Source organism: Petaurus breviceps, unplaced genomic scaffold (genome assembly GCF_028583685.1).
Source record: "Petaurus breviceps papuanus isolate PSGF00001 unplaced genomic scaffold, PetGlider_PUasm1.0 214, whole genome shotgun sequence".
Classification (NCBI taxonomy): Eukaryota; Metazoa; Chordata; class Mammalia; order Diprotodontia; family Petauridae; genus Petaurus; species Petaurus breviceps.
In genome coordinates this window covers 2,414,496-2,431,229 of record NW_027185863.1, presented here as the reverse complement: position 1 = coordinate 2,431,229, position 16,734 = coordinate 2,414,496, and the positions used below count along the sequence as shown (strand labels likewise).

General features: G+C 35.6%; 1 long non-coding RNA gene across 2 annotated transcripts; it reads right to left on the bottom strand.

Moving 5' to 3' along the window:
- Window positions 1-538: 538 nt before the first annotated feature.
- LOC138165701 (uncharacterized) lies at window positions 539-16,093 on the bottom strand. Of its 2 annotated transcripts, XR_011169411.1 has the most exons (3): window positions 15,339-15,530; window positions 9,303-9,811; window positions 539-6,532 (listed from the first exon to the last, which is right to left on the bottom strand). It is a non-coding gene; the product is annotated as an uncharacterized lncRNA (long non-coding RNA). The 2 variants fall into 2 exon arrangements; XR_011169410.1 differs by lacking the exon at window positions 539-6,532 and having other exon boundaries at window positions 9,253-9,811; window positions 15,339-16,093.
- Window positions 16,094-16,734: the final 641 nt, after the last annotated feature.

Here is a 16,734-nt window from a genome sequence, read left to right as displayed (position 1 = left end):
ACACACACACACACACACACATTCTTATTCCTTGTTATCCATCAGGACTGGGAGACATCTAGGGAGCTGGGATTCCAAAATTGCCAGCTCTGGGGGAAAAATGCTAATGGAAATCTAAAATGCTTTTCCTTCCCTCCTACATTCCCTCTCCCCGCCCAAAAATAATTTCCATTATAAAACAACCTACTACAATGTCAGAAACTACATTCACCCGTCTTTTATGGGAATTCAATGGAAAACAAAGTGTTTCTATCCTCTGGTGGTTTCAGTCTTGTGTCTGTCTCTCATGCTTTCTCTTTTTTCTCCTAAATTGGAAACAATATCCTTTTTTTTTTTTGTTGTTTGCTTGTCAACTCATTTTCCCCCCTGAATTTTTGTTCCTGAGACTATCTTATCTATCTATTCCTACCTATGAGCTCCAGTTGGTTAACATGAAACTGATTCTTTCCTACTTTTTAATATAATAATAACAAAAATGCATTTTTTCTTAAGAAGCCCAGGAAAAACCCTTCTCATAAATATGTCATGCCCACTTTTCATTCTTGTCTCTTTTTATTAACTTTCCCAAATTGATTATTTATTACTGGGGAGGGAAGAAAGGAAGCAACAGGGCCATTACATCCCCCTGGCCCAGATCTGCCAGTCTTCTACTTTATAGAGTTTCTAAGACTGAGCTGCACTGGGATAAAGTATATAATGGCTATATGTGTTCATTTTTAAATCTACCTGATTTTTTGACAAAATGAGCTTGTGCTTGTTGAAAAATCCTTCATATTGATTTACACTTAAGTTTTAAAGCACCCTAGTGCAGAAAACTTAAAAGTGAGCAGAGATGAAGAATGAGCAAGCTGTCCACTCCATTGACAATCTTTGTTCAGTGGAGGTGCTTTCCAGTGGGTGAGTTACTCTTAACATGTGGTATTCTAATTTAAGCATCTCTGACAGAAACTGTATTCCTTGGATTTCCATAGTTGACTCCAGGATTTTGAGAGGCCTGGGATAAGTCCTATAAAGGGAACCTCAGATTTCCTGAGTTTATGAACAAGGAAAAGCTAAAAGAATAGCAAAGTGATCCACCATCAAAACTTCTAGGTGTTAGGGCACTAGAACTTGAACCTTGGAAATTCTATCTTTAAAATGTATTCTTATGGCACAAAATAATACCAAATGCTCTTATGAGCCCATTATCACAATAAATTCTCAGTGGCTGAGAAAATAGCTAGGAAATGGTGTATATGTATGTGGGCTGCACAAAAATGATCTACTCCTTAAAAATTTTGATTGGACCAATGGAATTGTGTTATGATCTGCTCCAAGTTTACTAGTACTACCTCTTAGCATCTTGTAACATCCCTTCTTCCTTCACTTATAAGTTAGCCAGTCAACAAGAATTTATTAATCACTTATTATGTGCCTGACACTGTGCTAAGCATATGACATATAGCCTTATCCTGAAGAAAATTTGCCACTCCCCAAGACTTTCATGAAACCAGAAAGAATAACAATAAAACTTTACAAAAAGGACCCTTCCAAAAAAAAGTTTTGAAAAGGTTACAAACAGGCCAACTTTGCTACTACTATTTTACATTTAATATATACTTTAAAATCAAACTACATTAAAGAAGTTTATAGTTTAATATACAATCCATTTTTTGTTCTTTGTATGTTGGAATGCTTATGTTTATTGATGATGGTTAAGTAATAATAAAAAAACAAAAATTTAATTTAAAAGCGGAAGAAAATGAACTATAAGGCAAAATGGAAGTATTAGTCCATTGTTTTTCATTAGTACGGAAGGTAGCTGAATATCAGAAATGCCTGAATGGTTAAGATGGTTGATCTGCTGATCCATTGTGCTTTGCATGTGTATGTTTGGATCCTATACATTCTATTTAAAATTTTTTTTCTACTAGATCATCATCTTCTGGAGACACAGTTATCCTGGGGTTTTGGTACTTCCCCACAATATTATAGGGATTAGGTAGTTGGATAGAAAATTCAGGGAGGTATCAGAGAGTGAGGAGAAAAAGTGACATCATTCGCTGGTGTTTAAAATGAAACAAAACCAACCTTTAAACAACAGGAATGAGAGAATTAAAATAACCAAAACCCATAAAAAGAAATTAAAAAAACCATAAATGAGCCTCCTAAGGGGGAAAAATCTTGGGACTTGATGGATTTACAAATATTCAAAGAAGAATTATTTCCAATATTATACAAAGTTTGAAAAAATACAAAAAGAAGGAAACCTACCTAATTCCTTTTGTGATGCAAATATGAACTTGACTCTTAAACCAGAGAAAATAAAAACAGAGGTAGAAAACAACAGACCAATATACCTAATGAACACTGATGCAAAAAAAAAAAAATTGAAAAAATATTAAGAAAGATACTACAGAATCATACTGAAAAGATCAAATTCTATGACCAGATTTGATTTATACCAAGATTTAGGGCTGGGTTGGCTAAATACTAGGAAAGCTATCAATATCATAGATTATCTTAATATCAAAACAAAATCATATAGTATAGTAAATGTGAAAAAAATTTAGACAAAATACAAGCCTCATATACTGTATAAAACACTAGAAAACAGGAATAAACAAACCTTTCCTTAATATAAGTAGTATATTTCTAAAGGACAGCTAGGTGGTGTATTGGATAAGGGGCTGGGTCTGGAGTCAGGAAGACTCAACTTCCTGAGTTCAAATCTAGCTTCAAATACTTGTTAGCTGGGTAACCTTGGCAAGTCACTTAATGCTGTTTACCTCAGTTTCCTCATCTGTAAAATAAGCCAGGGATGGAAATGGCAAACCACTTGAGTATCTTTGGAAAAAAAAACCCAAAAAGGGTCACAAAGAGTAAGACATGACTGAAAAACAACTGAATAACAATCTATCTGAAAGTAATGATGATAAGCTCGATACCTTTTCAATAACATCAAATGTAAAGCAAAGATATACATTGTTAGCACTACTATTTGATACAGTACTAGACAGCAATAAGGCAAGAAAAAAAGAAATTGAAAGAATAACAATAAGCAAAGAGGAAACAAAATGATTACTTTTTGAAGATGATATGATAGTTAACTTAGAGAACCAATTAGAATTAATTGAAATATTATTTTCAGAAAAGTTACAGTATATAAAATAATTCCACTTATATAATCAACATTTTTTGTATATAACCAAAAAACCCAGTAGGAAAGAAAAATTCCATTTAAAATAACTACAGAATGTATAAATACTTGATGGTCAACCAGCTAAGACACTATATAAATATAAGTACAATTATAAATATAAGTAAATATAAGTACCCTCTTTACTACAAATAAAGACATTTATAATTGGAGGAATATTAATTGCTAATAGTATGTGATATTATAAGATGACAATACTATCTACATTATTTTATCTAATTAAGTACCATACTATTTGAACAACCAAAGGATTATTTTACAGAGTTAGAAAAAAATTAATAATTTAAAATTCATACAGAGGAATAAAAAGTCAATCATTTAAAGAGAAATAATTTTTAAAAGCTTGAAAGAAGAATGTTTAGCAGTATCACATTTCAAACCATACATCAAAACAATAATCATTAGAACAATTTGGTATTGGCTATGAAATGTTGATTAGTAGGATATATTAAGTATACAACATACACATGCAAATGAACACAGCAGTCTAATGTTTAATAAATCCAAAGACCTCAGTTGCTGGGATAAGATTTCAGCATTTGACAAAAACTACTGGGGAAACTGGAAACAATCTGGCAGAAATTAGGTATAGACCAGTTTCTCATACCATATACCAAGATAAGCTCCAAATGGATTTATAACTTATACATAAAGAATGATATCATTAACAAAGTAAGGGAATGTGGAAGAAATCATATTAGTTCTATGGTTAGGGAAAAATTTCATAACTGAACAAAGGATAAAGAGGATTAGGAAAATAAAATGAACGATTTTGATTACATAAAATTTAGAAGTTTTTTTAAATAAGAAAAATTAACATAGGTAAAATTAGAAAGGATATGGGTAAGTGGGAAGAAATTTTCCAGTAATTTTTTCTGATGGAGTCTCCTAAGATATCTAAGTATAGTTAAACCTAACCAATAGCATGACCACGCTCGACAGCATTTGCCTCATTCTACATCTGTAGTTTATTGCCTTCCTCTTTACCAAAAGGAGGGAGATATGTCCATTCTCTGGAGCCAGGAGTGGTCTTTGCATTGATCTGAGGCTTGATGTCCCTTACATTATTGTGGTCATTGTTTATCATTATTATTATCTTAGTTGTGCTTTTCTTCACATTATATCAGTTCATAGAAGTCTTGCTGAGTTTCTTTGACTATCACATATCTCTTGTTACATTCATAAACTATTTTTTTCTGACATTCCCCCATCTATTTTACTTTCAATTTTTTTCTTGCTACATCAAAAAGTGTTATACACACATATGTAAGTATGTCATCATGTGTCATCTTCTCCTGCCTCTGGCCTTGATATAGAAGGACAGAGGTAGTTTTCTGGGTCAAGTGGTATGAACGAGTTAGTCACTTTTCTAGTATAACATACCAAATTGCTTTCCCAAACAGTTCTACCAATTCAAAACTCCACCAATAGTGTTAGTTTTTAGTGTCCTTTGCCACTTTCTCCCACCTGTATTTCCAACAGTCTGAGATTTGTAGCTTGGCAACCACACTGACATTGTTCCTTCCACACAATTCAGTTCAACAAGCATTTATCAAATTTATGCTATGTTCTAGGTACTATGCTAGAAACTGAGGAGTTACACACCATACCCAAGTTCAGGCAGGCATCTAGGTGGGAAGATGCTCTTTATTCCCACCTGGATTCTTTAAGGAGAGGGAGGATAAAATAAACCCAAGGGTTTGTTGCAAAGATGTCTTTTCTGGTATGAATCTAACTAAATAATTTCTGTGATTCCAACTCAGAGATGTTATGATTTTGTGGTCTGCATAGTAAACTACTTGTTTCCATTGATCTTTATAGGCAAAGATGTGCTGGTAGATGTATCCAATTGAATGTCTGGAGAAAAATATGCAAGACAGCCTTTTAAAGTTTAATCTGCACTAACATTTTCTTCATTATTTTTTTTTTAAGTCTAGGTAATCAACAAAGTCACAAAGAAAGCCCCCATTTGTACCATTTGCTGATTTTTTTGAGCTGGCTCCAATATAACCTTGCTTATAAGTAAAGTTGCATTTTTTAATTCAACAGCTGGAATATCAGGTGGATGGTAAAATAATGGTCAAAGTGAAAACTTTTGTCATCACCTTAAAAACATTTAACTGTTGTTCATCCTTCGTTTTCAAAGGGGACAATTGACATCACAGATGATGTCTTGACTTGCTTGTGAATTGGATTTTGCCTATGGCAAATCTAACCATGACTGGATTTTCATGATGTCACAATAGCTGAAGTGAAACATCAATTCCTTCAATTGGTTATTTTTATCTATGGGATTTCATACAACTAAATTCTTTCTTTGTGTACTTGAGCACAATCACTGTATATTTTGGCACAATAGATAGCCACAGTAAACTTCTTTCCAAGTGAGTGCAAGCATAATGTATGGTTCTTTTTCAATTATTTTGGTATTCATGAATTCTTTTATTAAGAGAATTTTTTTCCTTAGTCATATGTATGGGAAATAATGACAGTTGATTTTTTTGTATATCACTTTTAGGTTTGAAAAATTCTTTTGCGTACAATATCTCATTTGAGCCTTGCAATAGTCCTGTAAAGTAGGATATAGTTTTTATTATAGCTGAAGATCAGGAAACTGAGGCTCAAAAAGGTTGATAGCCTTCTCTGGCAACATATCTACTATATGTGTGAGGCATGATTTGAATCAAGGTCTTTCTCCAAGTTCAATTCTCTGTCTACTGAATAATGTCACATGGGTCACTTTGACTAAAAATGATGAAAATTACATGTTCAAATGCTCAGTGTATTTCAAGTTTCCCCCAAAATCAATCTCAATCTTTTAGTGAGAACATATACAAAACTACTGCAGAAAGGTATAGGCATAGAAAAGCATGTGTTGTACATACTTGGGACAAATTCTTGGGTAAACATAGCCTGGGAATCTCTTGTGCCCTTGGTATACAGGCTCCAAAGGGCTATTCCTATATCTCAAGGAGTTTAACAAGAATAGAAAAGTTTAGCTCTTCTACTTACCACCTGTGTGGCTTTGGGTAAGTCATCAACCAGTCTAAACTTCGGTTTCCTTATCTATAAAATGGAAGGATCTACTAAATAATCTCTAAGGTGCCTTTTTACTATAAATCTTGTGCTTGTAGCACCCAGATACATGGAAAATTCCAGACTTAGAGACACAGAACCTGAATTTTTCCATTAAAGAAGCGTGACCAAATAGTGACAAAGTGCATCTGCTTCACAACTAGATGTTTTAACAACCATAAGTCTTATATGGATTGCATCTGCAGCGCTAGCAAAATGGTGCTTCTCAGTCATTTCTAGCAGTTCTTGTCTTTCAATCTGTTGAGAAAAAAATTAGAAGAGGAATGGATTTGGGGACCTCAGATTTTGCTTATGACTTCACTAATTTCCTTAAAGAGAAAATTGGAACAATGTGTAAAGAAATCTCTCTACTTCATCTTTAGCCATTGTTTCCTCCTTGACCATCTGTTTCAAATAGAAGATCCCTATCCCCGTTGCTCTCCAATTTGAGACATTGCTTCCAAATCTTCACTTCTATCACTTTGCTTCCCTGTTTACCTGTTCTCTTATTTAACTTCTTATTCACTGTTTCAAAATGTTTTTCATTTTCATTTTTCAATTTCATAAAGTTAAACTTTCCCTTGACCTGTTGTTTTGAAGCTTCTTTATCCTTTATGTCATTCCAAGATCCTCTTGATTTCAGTTTTTAAAATTCTCTGGTTCATTTTACTTTCTCAATTTTCATTGAGATCACCATCTAATTCAAGGGCGAGAATTTATAGTAATATTTTGTAATAGCATCACCAGCATCTCTAGATTTGACTTAATCAACCCTTCTTTGATTCTTTGATGTCTCTCTAACCTTAGGTCTTACAGTTTGTTCTCTCATGGTCTGCCTCCTACTTCTTTGATATTTTAGTGACTTCTCTTTCCCCTATTAAAGTCATTATTTTAATTCTTTCCTGTTTTTCTTCTATTCTCAAAAAAAAGTGAGTAACTCATTCTATACCAACCTTCAAATGCAGTCTGAAGACCCCTCCTTTTCTGTTCAGTCATTCAGTGATAAATTACTAGCAATGAAAGATTAAAACAAAAGTACCAGGGCCTGTGCCTTCCTATAGCGTTTTTAACATTTTCATCTTATGCATTTAAAAATCTGACCTGCAATGTCTGTGCAACTTAAATCATATGCATGTGTTTTCATTTGCTTTCCATTTTCTTTTTAGAGTCTCCTTATCTCAACTACAGGCTGAAGTGTAGTGGCCTCACGTGGTCAGACCTCACTACTGATAGGCATGGAGGCCTTGGTCTGCTCCATTTCTGATTTGGCTCTGTGTGCTTTCCTCCTTAGGTACCCTGTCTTGACCCCACTGCCTTCTCCCCAGCCATATGATTCACTGTATTGGTGCCAGACTTAGTGTGGGCAACCTAGAGGGCTCATCCCTATTACATTTCAGAGCTCCTAAACTAAAACAATCCACCAGCTTCAGTTTCATCGGGAGCCAGGATTACAGACAATGTTGTCAAGCCCAATTAAATGTATTTTCAAAAGGAAGGCACTTTTTAAAAATTTGGTTTTCACATTTGTAGGACTCAGACATTTATTCTTTAACTCTTCAGAATACTAAAATTAAAAAAAAAAACCTTTTCTCTTTTGGTTTCTGAATGAAAACACAAACTCTAAAAAGGTAACACTGTACTGGACAGACTAATGAAAAATGCTCCTAGAATTAGATCAGAAACTAATTCAAGAAAAGAGTTTTGGTCTGCTAGTTCACCTCCATCATTAAATGCTTCTTGGTGAAGGGTACTTTGGTATCAAACTTGTTTTCCTCATTAGATAAAAAAGTGTGCTTATTTATGTCTTGGACTATTGCAGGTCCTAAGGGTAACACACACTCTGTTACTGATTAAAGTGAAATAAATAATATTACTTTGACCAATGAAGCATTTTAGTAGGATCAATTTTTTTTGAAGGCAGTTATACCATAAAAATTGTGACCATCTTATCTATGTCATATTTGTAAATGTAATCGGTTCCATACAGAGAGAAATGCCCAAAGAATTAGATCACTAGCAAAGAAAAATAACATGAAACAAAAATGAAAGAACATAAAACATGAAAAACACCTTGTCCTTTCCAATATCTGTGATGCAGAAAGTCTACAGTCTGTGGTAAAGCACTATGGGGGCAAAGGGGAAGAGAAAAACAAAAAGCAAATGCCGAGTCACTATGAATGCTGCCTCCCCACAATTATATTTTAAACTACTGTTCATAATTACACTTAACTGTCATTAGTTATATATCACAGTGGAATTAATGAAAATGACATGTATAAAAGGGAAAATTTACATAATGCCTTCCATTGGAGGTGCATGAAAGGTGGTTGAAAAAAAGGCAAAATTCAGTTTTGGACATTTTCTATTTAGGTAAATTGGCTATTGGATCTTATCCTACCTTTCTCTTTTGAGAAGCTGAAATTTTTAGGATCAAAAGCTTCTCCCTCTCATTAATGCCAAAGAATATAAATAAGCGTTGGCCTCAAACTCTCATTTTTTTTTTCGGGGTAAAGTAGTACTGTCTCTGCACTGATGTTTGAAAATCCTGGTTTTAATAATTCAAAGTTATGGTGCGTACTCAGAATTACTTATAAAAATAGTGTCCTAGTATCATGTCAAATGACTTATCTTTCTTTTACATTTTCATTCCATTTTTAGCAGGGCTTGATTCCTAGCCATTAGTAAACACTACTGTGAGACCTTGGTAAGTATGTAATGAATGATAGCATTTGTACTTGTGCATCCCTCAAAAAATGGAATGCAGAATATGGAATGTTTCTCCAATTCCTAACTAGTCTAAAATGTACCCGGAAGATTGCCAACCAAATAGCTGATTCTCTTAGGAGCTGGTGCTCTTTTGGAGCATTTCTAATTTCCTACAGAAACCCAGGTTTTTTTTTTATCTTTAAGACTCTGGTTATTGCTTTAAGAGACTCAATGTGACTCTTAATACATCAAAGAGAGTCTCAGACATAGACTTGTTGTACTTTTCATTTATTCAATAATGATATAATAGTATAAACTTTACCTTTATTTATGGTCCATGTTATTTTTCAAATCCATGGTTAAAAACAGGTATTTCTTCTGAGACATATCTCAAAGTACTTTATTTTGGTTTACTGACTCATAAATTAATCAATTTATCAATGAACATTTATTAAGTGCTTACTATATACTAGACACTGTGCTAAATGCTGTGGATATGAAGGAAAACTGTTTTGAGAACACTCCTATTAGTATTTCCAGTTATTTTTCTGACAGCAGCAGTTAGGTATATGCTTATGTACAGAGGAGGCTGAGGCTGGCAGATTTTGAGCTCAGGAATTCTGAGTTGCAATGCTAGTTAGATGTCTGCACTAATTTCTCCATCAATATGGTGAGTCTCCAGGATTGGGGGGCAGGGAGACACTAGGTTGCCTGAAGGCCAAACTGGGTCAGATCAGAAATGGAGAATGTCAAAGCTGCTGTGCTGGACAGTGGTGGAATTGGTTCCATGAGTGGCTTCTGGGTGAGCCTGGGTAGATGAAGAGACCCAATCTAAAAGAAAAGAAAACAAACAAATGAAACTCAAAAGAAAAGAGTAAGATCATAGATTTAGAACTAGAATGACACTTAGAAGTAATTTAGCCACATTCCTTAATTTTTCATATAAAAAACTCAACTTATGGCAATCATGGGAAATTGATGATGTAAAAGGGTCCTGACCTACAGTTTAAGAAGCACTGAATGGGTCACGAGTGGAAAAAGTTTAAGAAGCCATGATGTATGAAGAAGCCTTACATGATAAAAGAAAATAGAAGTCAACTTGCTATATATTCCTTTGTCCGGGTCAGGTCTGAACAAAAATATGGCCAGAATACTGTAGAAACTCTCAGCAGAAAAAAGGAAGGCCAAATAGAAATCAAAGTACCCAAACAACTTAGTCATACGTCAGGAAAAAGGGACAACAGCAACTCCAAGGTGAAAGCCTGGGGCTCTTCTCCCAGCACAGTGGGAGACAGGGTTGAGATGGGGTCTTAGATGTGCCGATAAAGGAGCCATAAATGATACTAAAGAAAATAAAGTCAGGAAAAACAAACAATCAGTTTGGGCCAGTGTACATGGAGACGTAACTGGAAAGGACCTGTGGAATTGATTCAGAAGATATATGAAGGATGATTTTGTATTGAAGGTATGGAACAAATCACAGATCTTATCCTTGCTAAAAATGATGACAAAGAGAACATCAACCTCTTACTTTCCTAGATATACAACATTCAGATGCCATTTATCTTATGATGAGATAATATATGATTTCCTCATTATTGAGGGCATCGTGAATAATGGTGTGTAGCAGCAAGCACCCCCAGCGTCCTCAGGGTTTGCTGCCAATACAGGTTCTTGGATCTGCTTTGTTAAAGGAAAGCAACTCAAAATGGGTTAACAAGCTTACTTTAATCAGTCAAACATATATCGTTTACCTCGTTCAGGGGAAAAAGGTCAGCACCCTGAACTTCAAAGTATACAGGCAGAATTATCAAAACAGAAACAGATCAAGTAGACAGCTTTCCAAACTGTCCAACCATTACATCCATACCAAATCAACATCTGGGTTTCAACATCTGGGTTTTTCAAAGCCGGGGGGCTCTGGACAATGGCTTCCCAGAATCCAGATCAAATCACAGAACACTTCTCAAAGTGAGCCCCAAAACAAAGCTACACATCAGGGCTTATATAGCCTTCTCCTGGCTCAGAGAATGTAACAACCTTATTGACTCACTGGCCAATCAAGAAGTATCTACTGAACAACAAGCCTCCCACCCCAGGCTCCAGGTGCACTTTAGCCTAGGGGCAGGGAAGATCTTTAAATTTGCATTTCCATTACATGGTTTTAAAAGGGAACAGGCAGGCTTTCACAAACTATGTTTTATAGTAGACTTGCATTTTTACCATTAAACAACTGACAATCATTAAGGCAGTTGAAGCAGGTCCTGTGATGTGGTTAGAGCATGGTCAGACATTGAGGACACCAAGGTCATCCAATGCATTCTGGGCCATTGCCAGTCATCTTGACTTTTGTCTTGTGACTGGATTTGAATGATTTTGGAAGAGAGAGTGAGGCTGATGACTTTGTGCAGCTCTGCTTCACTTAAATCCAATTCAGTCACAAGTAAGGACATCATCCTATGATGTCATCGGTCCTCCTCAGAACTGAAGGATGAACACCAGCAACAAAACCCTCCAGGTGTCTGCCCTGACCCTATTGATTCTGGGTGTGTGTCTTCATTCATGTTCTCTGGTTTGCATTGGCTCTTCATTCATGTGTGCTCCCTATATTTGCACTTTGTGCATGGTTCCTGATCATGGCAGTCCAACATGTGTATACTCCTCTGCTGTTGGTGTAAGAACTTGTGGGAGAATATACCTAATGGATGCATGAAAGTTGTTATTTCCTGTTACTTTATTTGCTCTGGTGTTTGATGAAATATCTTTTGTTTGGGCTGGTTGGTAAAAGGAAACACAATGGAGATGGCTCATGAACTATGGTTTTGAATGGTAGTAACCTATAGAGTATCTTGAACTTAGGACAATTTTTCTTAGGGATCCACATACAAGCAGGAGTATACTGGGGGTATAGTTAAAATTTTTTTTGGGGGCAGCTAGGTGGCACAGTGAATAGAGCACCGGCCCTGGAGTCAGGAGGACCTGAGTTCAAATCCAGCCTCAGACACTTAACACAAAAACTAGCCGTGTGACCTTGGGCAAGTCACTTAACTCCAATTGCCCTCCAAAAAGCAAAAAAAAACTTTTTTGAGATGTTAGTAGCAATATTATTTTTTGGGACTCCATAGAGGGAAGGTACGATGATTTTCTCTCTGCCTCATGTCAGCTAGATCCATGAATTTCATAAGCCATGCAGTCTGAAATAGAGTATGAACTGTCTAGCTTAGACAGAGCATTCAGAAGCACAGCCACAGAATTTCTTCTATGCAAGAGTTCTATTCAGGGGCTTGGAAAGGGCTGGAAGGTGAGAGTTATGCTCACTTCAAGGTATATGCAATTCTTTCCTGGCAGATGTTCATTCTTTCTTATTTTACTTCTTTTCCAGAGATGGGAAGAAGAGTAGTGTGGTAGAAAGAACCTGGGGCTTGGAATCAGAGGACCAGCCCTGGAATCCCAACTCTACCAAGTACTAGCTCTGTAACATTAGACATATCACACTAAACCTCAGTTTCCTCCTTTGTAGAATGGGGATAAGGATAGTTGTATTAGGTATTACTTAGTCACAGGCTTGCTGTGAGGACCAAATGGATAATGTTTCAAATCATTTTGAAAGGCTTGTATAAGTGGAAGCTATTATTCTGTAAGTTTGGTTGTAAGGGAGAACATCAGGGGGAAAGCTTCAGGTAGTCCCCTCCTGAGACAGAAAGAGATAATCAGGCTTCATAAATTGGGTTGACTAGGCAATAAAATTTTTATTGCGATTCTGCCTTTTTTTTGAAGTTCAAATATTCCTGTCATCTCTGGGCTGAAGTATGTGGACACATGAGAGGAATTTATAATTAGAAGAGAAGTAACTTAGTGGTTCTTATCGGTCACCCAGGTAGCTAGCTGAAAATGTCTATATTCACAAATTATTTGAGTTGTTATTATTCATTTGTGTCTGACTCTTTTTCACTCAAATTTAGGGTTTTCTTGGCAAAGACACTGGAGTGGTTTGCCATTTCCTTCTCCAGCTCATTTTGCAATTGAGGAAACTAAGGCAAACAGGGTTTAGTGACTTGTCCAGGCCATGTGACTAAAAGGTGTCTTAGGACAGATTTGATCCCAGAAAGATGAATCTTCCTGACTCCAGGACCAGCACACTATCCACTGCACCACCTGCTGCCCTTTCAACAGATTATCCCTCAAACAAGTAAAACACACCCAGTCTGGCCTGTTGTTTCACTCACTTAACTATTTGACACTTGGGTTAGAAAAGTTATACTGACTTGTACATGTGGAGCTGACTGATCTGAATAATTTCATTTAATTCAATTTCATGATACTTAATTTGACTTCTAACAGATTAGAAGTGAGTTCCAGAGAGACAGGTCATCTCTAAGTTTAGAAAAGAAAGGGAAAAGTAGAACTTTGACAGCAATATTTTAAACATAAAGATTAGAAAGAAATAATAATTTTTAAAAATGTAATTCGGGGCGGCTAGGTGGCGCAATGAATATAGCACTGGCCCTGGAGTCAGGAGGACCTGATTTCAAAAATGTAATTGTTTGATCTACCCTGCTCATAAAACTTAATTATCATATTTAAGTTTCTTGGGTCTCATAGAGGTAAAAGTCTGGGGGCTTTTACCCATGATTCTGAAAGACAGAGATCATCCAATCCCAAACCCTTCAGGAACCTCAGTGATGTTGTTATTACTTGCCTGTGTCATAGAGAGATTAGCTAAAATTCCCTAGTTCACTTTTCTGATGATGTTCACACTTAGCAAAGATACTGGAGGTTTGTGGTAGTGCTAGTGAGTTTAGAGGTGCTTACGATAGACTCTTCCCTCAGTCAACAGTGGGACGGACAGTGACGAGGATGACAGAAGTTACCTAACTCTATCTCCTGTTGGAATATACTTATGTGAGTCATTCTCCAGGCCATCTTCTTGTTCTGGCCCTGCTGAAGGCATGGACATAGGGACCAAACAAGGGAGTCTTTCTTTGAAACTGTGCTCTTTGTATTCATATTTGAAAAACAAAGCAGCTGTCAGAACTCTGCTCCTCAGATACAGTGCCATTACATGTATTTATTTAAAAAAACCTTCTCTTAGGATTGAATTTTTATTGTAATTTTTCTTGGAATTTTTTTCTTTTGTGCTTACAGATAATTTTGTTACCTACTTAAAAACAAAGCTATTTTACTTTGTTGTAGTTGTAAAAACAAACAAACAAAAATAAAATTCGAACATTTTTGACATGAATAACACTTTAATATTGAAAATACTGATTTCTACCTTTCCTTGAATCAAAGCCTACATTATAAAATGAAGTAGAGAATTGATGCAATTATCTAGATTGCTCAGGTTAAAAACTTGTCTTTTAGGTGAAGGAACAAAAACAAATTTGGGTCTACATTACCTCACAATTATCTCAATTCTCTACTTCAGTTTGTTAAGATATACTTGGCTACAACACCAAGGGAGGTCCTTTCTGATATCAGTGAAATATCGTTAAGTATTCAGTTATAAGAGGGAATTTTAACTTTTTTGCCAAATGTGGGCAGAAAAAGTCAATACTTGATTAAAAACACAAGACTAATTCAATCAAGTAGAAAAAGCATTAGAAAATACAATTTCTTTCCTTTGTCAAACCAAATCCATTAAGAATTTTTACACACAACTGAAAACACAAAGAGCATTTAAAACTAAACCAAACCATACACACGTGCATCAACACACATGTACATACATGTATGCACACAAATGTATAATTGTAAACAAAAAATGAATATATCACATATGCATATACATATGCATTACATAAACACATATATTGTTACATACATATAACATAGTACAGAAAATGCACCACATATATAAATGTATATTTACACACATGTAAACACACACACCTATGTTTCACTGAAGTAAGAAAATAGCAACTAGTTTACAGAGATGGGCATTTAAAACTTAGCTTTAGTTCATTGCTGCCAACCTCTTGTCTTTGACACAGATTCATCATTACAGATAAATTATTTCATAAGACGTTGGAAAAATGATGATTCTGTACTACTCAGTTTTTCCCATTAAATTCTCCTGCATTTGATCTTGAACAAACATTTGCAGTCAATATTTGATAAAAAGTCCAACTCAATCAAGTAAATAAAGCATTAGGAACCATAATTTCATTCCTTTGACAAACTAAATCCATTAAGACTTTAACACAAGTAAAACTGAAGACAAACGGTATTTAAAACAAAACAAAACAGTAAGACTCATTGCACATTTGCATTTTAAAATTAATTGCTGACCTAATTATTTGTTAGTAGAAACATAAATTAAGCAAATATAACTTAGAGTAAGATTTTCAATACTCACAGGATTTTCTCCTCAAGAGTAAATTGCTATCATGGTTCAGTGTGACAATTCATTCTTGTTGCTGTCTCATGATTGAAAAATGATGTTAGATTGGAAATGCTGCCATTTTAAAAGATGAAGGAGAGAATGAGAGAGCAAGAGTGAGAGATTGAAGATAAGGAGAGAAGAGGGAGGGAGGTGGGGAGAGAGAGAGAGAGAGAGAGAGAGAGAGAGATTGTTATAAAAACCTTATAATGTCAGGAAAAGATGCAGCAATGGTATAACAAAAAAATTGGGACTGGAATCAGAGCACCCGGGTTCAAATCTTGATTGTGCCACATACTCTCTGTATGATATTGAGCAAGTCACAAACTTTCTGGCCATCAATTTCTTTATCTATAAAATTAGGGAGTTGGATTATTTGATTTCTAAGTTCACTTGAGTTCTAAATCTATACTCCTATGGTCTTGTAACCTATGATTGTGATGCCTTAAATAGGCAGCACTCCATTTAAATTAAGACTCTTTAAATAGTAACAAATCATTTAAAGTTCATTTGCTTAATATTTCCAAAGTTGGACCTCGTGTTGATACGATTTGATTACGTTTTCCAGTTTCCATTAGGTTGCTCTGATACCATGCAGACATAAGCCCTCTATATAGAATGACGAATTAAGTCCTTAAGAACTGAAATATTTCTGGAAGTCACATATTCATGGTGTATATTTTCACTCTGTATGTTCAAAAATAGGATTAAAATTTTCCCATTCAAGGGTTTATACCTACAGATAGCCATCCAGAACTGGGGAAATGATGGTATTTTTTTGTGCTCTGCTATGGCTAGGCCACATTAAGAATTCTGTGTTCAGTTCTGGGTGCCATATTTTTGGAGTGATGTAGAGAAACGGCATGGAATAGTAGGTAGAGAACTGTCCTTGGGGCTAGGAAGATCTAAGTTCCAGTCCTGTCTCTTACACATGCTCACTGTATGACTCTGGGAAAATAACTTCATCTGTCAGTGCTCTAAGAAATCACAAGTCTCAGAGAAGGTGCCAATCTATTTTGGTGATGGAAAGCTTTCTCCCTCTGAAGTTCCCCATACCAGTGAAATCATAGGCCAAGTCCTTATCCCTGGAAAGAATCCAGAGGAAGGCAATGAGGACGGTGAATGGTCTCCATTTCATTTCACTCGAAAGAAGTGTTAATATTTCACTTAAGAAGAGAAATCCCAGGTAGGGCCATGACAGCGGTCTTCAAGCATTGTAAGCGCTCTCACTTGGACACACAGCTGAGCTCCAGAAAGCAGAATTAGAAGCAATAGGACAGAATTGCAAACAGATATATTTAGGCTTGATATAAAGGAAAATGACCCAAAGTTTAGAACTACTGAAAAGTGGGTTTACTCAAGTTGTAGTGGC